The sequence below is a fragment of the Nicotiana attenuata genome, unplaced genomic scaffold (assembly GCF_001879085.1).
Source record: "Nicotiana attenuata strain UT unplaced genomic scaffold, NIATTr2, whole genome shotgun sequence".
Lineage (NCBI taxonomy): Eukaryota > Viridiplantae > Streptophyta > Magnoliopsida > Solanales > Solanaceae > Nicotiana > Nicotiana attenuata.
The window spans coordinates 31,215-39,701 of record NW_017673578.1 but is presented as its reverse complement, the minus strand read 5'-3'; positions in this window follow the sequence as shown (position 1 = coordinate 39,701).

Genomic DNA, 8,487 nt, shown 5'->3' with positions numbered 1-8,487 from the left:
GTTCGGTACTACTATCGACAGTACGCCCCCCCAACCCCCCCACACACCCCCCCACCCACTTCCTCCTCCATCGATGAAATTATGTTTATATCAGGTCAGATGCAGTTGTATGTTGGTTCACTTCACAAGTTGTGTTTAGAGTTGCCACCTCATTTGTGATGGAAAATCAAAATCTTTCTTGAATCCAAAGTTGGTCTTACAACAAAATTAAATACGTACTTTTAGGTAAATTAACAGTATGAAAGGTAACGGTCCAAGAATATAAAGATAAATATCAGAATAAGTAGTAGGATTAGGGGTCCCATAAACAGAAGTTATTGAATAGGTTTGAAGACCTAATGGTCAAAGGAAAGGTTCTTGGGCACTGTCTCTAAGTTCGACGATACGAGATTGTCTCACTTCCACATTCATCTGTTTTCAGTTTGATAATACATTGCATTTAAGCTTTGGTCCGTTTATAACGCTTGATACCGTGTCAAATTGTTTCCCTACCGTGGCTGTCAGAGAGTAGAAATTCTATGTATATGCCAGCCGGGTAAAAGTGAGCATACCAAACAAATTATCCATTTATTATTAGTTTCAGTATTTTTATTCAAAACTCGATCCTTATCCCCTCTGTCCTAATTTATGTAGTGGTGTTTGACTGGGTATTTAAGAAAGAAAGACTTTTGAAACTTCGGTCTAAAATAAGTCATTTAAATTTATGTTACTATGTGTAAATTTGAACGGGAGCCTTGGAGCAACGGTAAAGTGTCTCCATGTGACCAATAGGTCACGGGTTCGAGCAACAGAAACAACCACTAATGCTTGCATTAGGGTAGGTTGTCTACATCTTACTCCTTGGGGTGCAGCCTTTCCCCGGACCTTCTGTGAACGTTGGATGCCTTATGCACCGGGCTACCCTTTATAAATCATCTCATTAAGAGTAGAACTGAAAGTTTAGGGTTAAGTTATTTCAAGTAAGGAAATACTTGTAACATTTTCTTTTAGATAGACTAAAGACGAAAGTATGACACATATAATGGAATAAACGGAGTCTGATTAAACAGACAAAAAAGAAGAAAATATTAACTGACGCTTTCTCTCTCTAGCTCCCATGTCCTCCGACGCACGTTAGTCAAACGTACACCCATCGTGGTTCATGGCTCGGGGAAGAGGACGAGCTCGCGAAAGACCTAGGTTACAACCTTTAGCTGGTATCAGCAAACCAGTTGAAGCTCCCATGCAACCAGAAAAAACTCCAGTAGCTGAGATAATAAAGACTCTTGTTCCATTGGATAATGCAAAGATGAAGCAACAAGAGATTGAAGTTATAATACAGGAGCCTGCTAAGAGATTGGATCTGAGTATTAGTCCATCTCTAAGAAGCCATACGGACAAATCAACTGGGAAATTTGAAGATCTAGCGAGTACAAGCAAATCTACGCCAGATCTAGCACCAGTAATTGAGAAGAAGGGGGCAACAGATACATGGACTTCTCTATTTGCAGGTAGTTGTAGCTCTGAGAATGGGTTAAAGTTATCTTACATTCCCCCAAAAATTATTGATGGGAAAACTGATGTTCAACTTGAAAAAGAGGATGTTGATAAGGAAATACTGAAATGGAGATGTGCTATAATTGTGTATGTAATTGGGGAAACTTCGGGATACAACTACAAGCATAGGTTTGTGAAGCAGAGTTGGAATCAAGTTGTAGAACTAGAGGTATTTTACCATGAAGTGGGCTACTATGTAATCAAATTTCAGTCTATCAAACATGCATGAAGTCCTCTATTCAGGTTCCTATACAGTTAACAACAAGCCTCTGATCTTGAAACCATGGGTTGTGAACTTCGACTTTACAAAGGAATTCCTCACTAAAATTCCTCTGTGGTGGTGCTACCAAATCTTCCTATGAGTTGCTGGGGTGGTCAATCTCTAAGTAGAATTGCAAGCGCAATAGGAAGACCTTTGTATGCTGATGAATGCACTTCTAAACAAAAGAGGATCTCATATGCACGTGTACTAATTGAAATCAATGTTACTGACCATTCCCCTCTATTGTCACTATATGGGTACCTGATGGGAGGCAATTTGATCAAACGATAGAGCATGACTGAAAATCAGATTTTTGTGAAGTGTGTTTGAAAATTGACCACTCTTGCAAACAGATTGAGGCTGAGCAACATAAAGTTGAACAGCCTAGAAGGAGAAGGAGACCAAATGGCAATGCACAACCTGCCCCACAACCAGTGGTAACTTAAAGGGTGATCCAGGAATGGAGAACAAAGAAGCCTGCTGAGGTGAGGGAAAAGCCTACTGAGCAATTAGAAGCAAATAATCCAATTACAAGGTCAAGTTACTGAGCAAGGACAAGTACCAGTAGCTATTTGTGAAGAGCGTGCAATGGTAAGAAGCAAGGAGATTCACAAGGAGGGCCAGTTGCCCTAGAGAAGCCCTGAATTGAGCTGTATCAGGGAGTTTCCAGCTTTATCTACCAGTGTTCAAAGAGTAAGTACTGCAATAGTGAAATCAAGTGGGAATGGGAATCAGAAATTCTTGCCTACAACAAATAGTGGGTCTCATATACCAACCCAATGACTTGGTTAATGTGGAATGTTAGAGGGATTAACAAGAGATATAAGCAGAAGGAGCTAAAGTTATACTTAGAGAACAAATACATAAAGCTAGATGGTCTGCTAGAAACTAGAGTTAAAGAAACTAGTGTCAAAAGTTTTCAAAAATATATTACCAGGCTAGGCACTTCAATGTAATTATCAAAGTGCGGTGAATGGAAGAATATGGCTTACCTGGGATCCTAATGTATATTGTTTGGATATTAACAGAGTAGAGCCTCAGCTAATCCATTGCTTAGCTAGGGGTCGGATGGATGGGTTTGAAGCATATTTTACATCAATCTATGACTTTAATACATTGGAACAGAGGAAGGCACGATGGACGAGTCTGAATGATATCTCTGTTCATATGACCAAGCTTTGGATATTACGTGGTGATTTCGATTCCATGCTTTACACACAGGATATGTTGTATGCAAATCCAGTCACAATGAATGAAATAGTTTACTTTTCATACTGCATTCACACTCTTCTCGTGAATGAGTTGTCATGGAAAGGAGACTACTACACCTGGTCAAATTAACAATAAGGTGCTGACATGATACTAAGTAGGATTGATAGAGTATTTGGCAATGATATGTGGATGATGAACTGGGGCAATGTGTGCACTGAGTATGACACTCCAATGATATATGATCCTCACCTATGCTGATCAATATAAAATCTGTAAGACTCAATATCAATCACCTTTTAGATCCTTTAATGTATGGGCAACTCATGAGAATTACGAAATAATGGTGGAGAACATATGGAAAAAAAAAGAGCATTTGATGATAAGATGTAGGACATTTGGAAAAAACTTAAAGCCCTTAAACCACTCTTTAAAAGACTCAAAAATGAAGAGTATAAGGGCATAACACAGAGAATTGAATATGCAAGGATGAAGCTCATAATAGTGTAGGAAAATATGCAACAACACTACACTGACAACCTACCAGAATAAGAAAAGAGTACACATCACAAGTTGGAGAAATGGTCATTAATTGAAGATAGCATGCTAAAGCAAAAGTCAAGGGTAAAATGGATCACTCTAGGAGATGCTAACACTAAGTATTTTTCTGCTATATGAAGGAAGGAAGCCACAGGAAACAGATACTGGAGATTACAACTATGGATGGATGGAATCTAACTACATCTGCTAGCATCAAAGAGGAGTTTGTCATCTTTTAAAAGAATCTGATGGGATTCTGTCAAGTCATTGCCCGCAATCAATAAAGAAATTATGCAAAATGGGCCCAAGCTCACTCATGATCAACATCTAAGCTTAGTTGCAGAAGTTTTAGAGGATGAGATATAAGAAAGTATATGTTCTATTCATGAGGACAAGGCTCCTGTGGTTGATGGCTATAATTCATGCTTCTTCAAAAAGGGTCTATCATTGAACAGGAGGTAGTGCAAGCGGTTCAGAAGTTCTTCATCTCTGGAAAACTTTACAAAGCTATAAATTATACAACAATCACCCTTGTCCCTAAAGTGAGTAATCCAACAACAACAAAGCATTTCGGACTTATTGCTTGCTGCATTGTCCTATATAAGATCATTTCTAAAGTTGTAAAAAATAGATTACAAAGATTAATTGCTAGTGTCATCAGTGAAGCTCAAGCATGCTTAATTCTTGGGAGTAAAATTGCAGGCAACATAATTCTATCTTATGAGATTGTTAAGGCATATATAAGGAAGAACTCTTCTCCAAGATGTATGATCAAAATTGACCTAACAAAAGCTTATGACTCTGTGGAATGGATTGTTTTGGAACAAGTGTGGTGGAACTGGGATTTCCTAGAAGATTTTAGTAGTGGATTCTATCTTGTGCTAAGACAGTTAGCTACTCCATAATTATAAATGAGGAGCCTTCTGTGCCATTATCAGCAGCTAAAAGGGTTGAGGCAAGGTGATCCCATGTCTCTATTCCTTTTTGCAATAGCTATGGAGTACTTGAGTCGATGCCTAAATGGATTGAAAAAGAAGAGCGGGTTAAATATCATCCCAAATATTCCAAGCCGGGGAATCACTCATCTTAGCTTTGTTGATGACCTGCTTCTCTTTGCAAGGGGTGATATATCATAGAAGTGCAGCAATGTCTAAACCAATTTTATGAGGGTTTAGGCTTGCAAGCTAATCAAGATGAGAGCTCAATCTACTTTGGAGGTGTGACACAATTGGTAAGAGAAGAGATTCTGCAGAAACTAGGATATGCTAGGGGAGAATTACCAGTCAAGTACTTAGGAGTCCCTCTGTCCACTAAGAAGATGTCAGTAGCTCAATGGAAACCCCTCATCGAGAAATGGTAGCAAGAATCTCATCATGGATTGCTAAAAAGCTCTCATATGCTGGTCGGATACAGTTAGTGTAGCCAGTATTGTTTGACATCCAAGCATATTGGTCACAATTATTTTTGATCCTTAGTAAAGTGCTGAAGACAATCGAAGCTTACTGCAGGAGCTATGTCTGGTCGGGAAAGAATGTCATCACAAGAATATCATTAGTGGCTTGGGAGAAGATATGTATGCCTATAAGTGCAGGTGGACCTAATCTAATCAACCTCAAAATGTGGAATAGGGCTGCAACAACAAAGAACCACTGGAATCTTGCACACAAAACAAATTGTGGATCAAATGGATACATGTTTTTTACATAAAAGGGTAATTTTTTGATATGCCAATACCTCAACATGCCTCTAGTCAGAAAGATGTTGAAGCAAGGGATTGGGTGGAACCAACACAAATTCTTACCAAGAGCATGACCAGACAAATATACTATTTGATGCTTGGTTAATTACCTAGAGTGTAATGGAAGTTGTTTATGTTCAGGAATGATGCAAGGACTAAAGCTAAGTTAACTATGTGGCTGTATTTTTTGGATGGGATGCTAACTAGGGACAAACTGGTGCGTTGGGAATGTAGGTGGACACCCTATGCATAATATGTCAATCCCATGATGAAAGTAGAAACCACCAGTTTGCAGAATGTGACTTTGCCAAGAGACTTTGGAAGAGGGTCTTATTATGGATGGAGAGACGGCGATATTGTACTAATTCATGGTGTCAACGTTGGGAATGGGTAGTAGAAAATACTAAATGGAAATAAAAAAATGTTGTTGCCTTCAAAATGGTTTATGCTGAGACAATACACATGATCTGGAATGAGAGGAACCTTCGAATATTTGAGAAGCGTAGTAGAGAGGTAGAAGAATTAGCTAGGGCTGTTGCATGTGTTTGTAACATGAGATGCATCTAATCAAACTAGAAAACTCCTACAATAGCTTAAATTTTGAGGAGTTAGAAGTAGGCTAGCACATAGGACTCGTGGTTTATTGTTATTTGTACAAATATAGGTAGGAACGTTTATATGAGACAGGGGCTGAGATAAATTCAATTGTGGATTTGTAAAGCTACATATGTGTTTCCCGAAGAAGGCGGAGCACCTGATAACTTTTCGGAGTACGGTGGCCAAGACCCAGATTGACTACCTGCTTCTCCGGAAATGTGATAGAGGTCTATGCACGAATTGCAAGGTCATCCCGAGTGAGAACCTTATGACCCAGCATATGCTTTTGATAATGGACTTAGAGATCAGGTGGACGAGGAAGAGGAGGGCCATGTATGGTATTCCTAGGGTCAGGTGGGGTGCATTGACTAAGGACAAGGCCCAGGAGTTGGGGGAGAAGTTGCTGGCTTTGGGGGCCTGGAGGAGTAGCGGGGACGCGAGCTGTATGTGGTCAATGACAACAAATTGTATTAGAGAGGAGGCGAGAGAGGTGTTAGGGGTCTCAAAGGGTTTTTCTGGTGGCTATAAAGGGGATTGGTGGTGGAACGAAGAGGTGCAAAGAAAAGTGGAAGGAAAGAAAATGGCATATTTGAATCTAGTAGAGAGTATAGACGAGGGGCAGAAGAGTGCCAACAGGAAGGGGTACAAGAAGGCGAGGAGAGAGTCGAAGTTGGCAGTTACGACAGCTAAGGCCGCACCGTTTAGTCGTTTATACGAAGAAATTAGAGTTAAAGGCGGGAACAAGAAATTGTATAGGCTAGCTAAGGTGAGGCAGCGGAAGGCCCTGGATCTGGACCAAGTGAGATGCATAAAAGACGAGGAGGGAAGAGTTTTATTGGAGGGGGCACAGATCAGGCGGAGATGGCAGGCGTACTTCCATAAACTCTTGAACGAGGAGGGAGATAGGGGCATCACATTAGGGGAGTTGGAGTACTCGGAGCGGAAACGAGATTTTAGGTACTGTAGGCGCATACAAGTGGGGGAGGTGGAAGAGGCTATGCGCAGGATGAGTAGGGGTAGAGCGACTGGGCCGGACGAGATCCCGGTGGAATTCTGGAAGAGTGTGGGCAAGGAGGGCTTGGAATGGCTTGCTAGGTTGTTTAACGTCATTTTTAGGACGAAGAAGATGCCCGAAGAGTGGAGGCGGAGTACGATGATCCCGTTGTACGAGAACAAGGGGGATTTCAAAACTGCAACAACTATAGGGGTATCAAGTTGTTAAGCCATACGATGAAAGTGTGGGAGAGGGTGATTGAGGAGGTGTGTGTCCATTTCTGAGAACCAGTTCGATTTCATGCCGGGAAGGTCGACTACTGAGGCCATACACACTGTGAGAAAATTGGTAGAGCGGTATAGGGCGGTGAAGAAGGATTTGCATATGGTGTTCATTGACCTGGAGAAAGCCTATGACAAAGTACCGAGAGAAGTTCTATGGAGATGTTTGGAGGCGAGAGGTGTGCCTGTAGCATATATTAGAGTGATCCAGGACATGTATGATGGGGCTAAGACACGGGTAAAGACAGCAGGAGGAGACTCTGACTACTTCTCGGTTGAGATGGGGTTGCATTAGGGATCAACACTCAACCCATTTTTGTTTTCCCTGGCGATGGATTCTTTGACGCGTCACATCCAAGGGGAGGTGCCTTGGTTCTTGTTATTTGCGGATGACATAGTCCTGATTGATGAGACGCGAGGTGGCGTTAACGAAAGACTGGAGGTCTGGAGACATACTCTAGAGTCTAAGGATTTCAAGTTGAGCAGGACTAAGACAGAATACTTGGAGTGCAATTTCAGTGATGTTACCCAGGAGGTGAGCGGGGATGTGAAACTCGATACGAGAGGTTGGCCTTGGGAGGTGAGAGGTGGGTAGAGGTAGACCTAAGAAATCTTGGGGTGAGGTGATCAGGCAAGACATGGCGCAGCTTGAGCTGACCGATGACATGACCCTAGATAGAAGGGTGTTGATGTGGAAGATTAGTAGGTAGTTGAGCGTTTCCCCTTAGTCTTCCCTATTTTATTAGTATTAGTGCTATTATGGTACCCTTTTTTCCTTAATTTGCTATAGCGCGTTTCTTGTTTTGTTACTACTTATCTTCGGTAATTCCGTAGTTTGCTAGTAGGACTTCGTCATATTCTCGTTTGCTGTCTTGGACTTATCTGTCTAAATATACTATCTTGATACTACTTGTTATCAGTACTATCTTGCTATTCGTTGTTGCTATCTCCGGTTTAGTTTTCTAACTATTTGTCTTGCTATCAGGGCATCATTCACCTTTTTTAGCTGAGGGTCATTCGGAAACAGTCTTCCTACCCTCCTAGGGTAGGGGTAAGACTGCGTACATCCTACCCTTCCCAAACCTCACTTGGTGGGATTATACTGGGTAATTGTTGTTGTTGTAAAGCTACATAGGTGATTAATGAAAATTGTTTAATTACCAAAAAAAAAAGGGAGTCCGATTTTCAATCGCTTACCTAAACAAGTTCAAAGAAGTACTACATATATTCTTATACATAATTTATGCAACTATAAGCAATGTCGAGTTTAATGTTGCTAACCAAACATTGTACGATTAGTTACGAAAAGTTTTATACTAGTAACCAAATG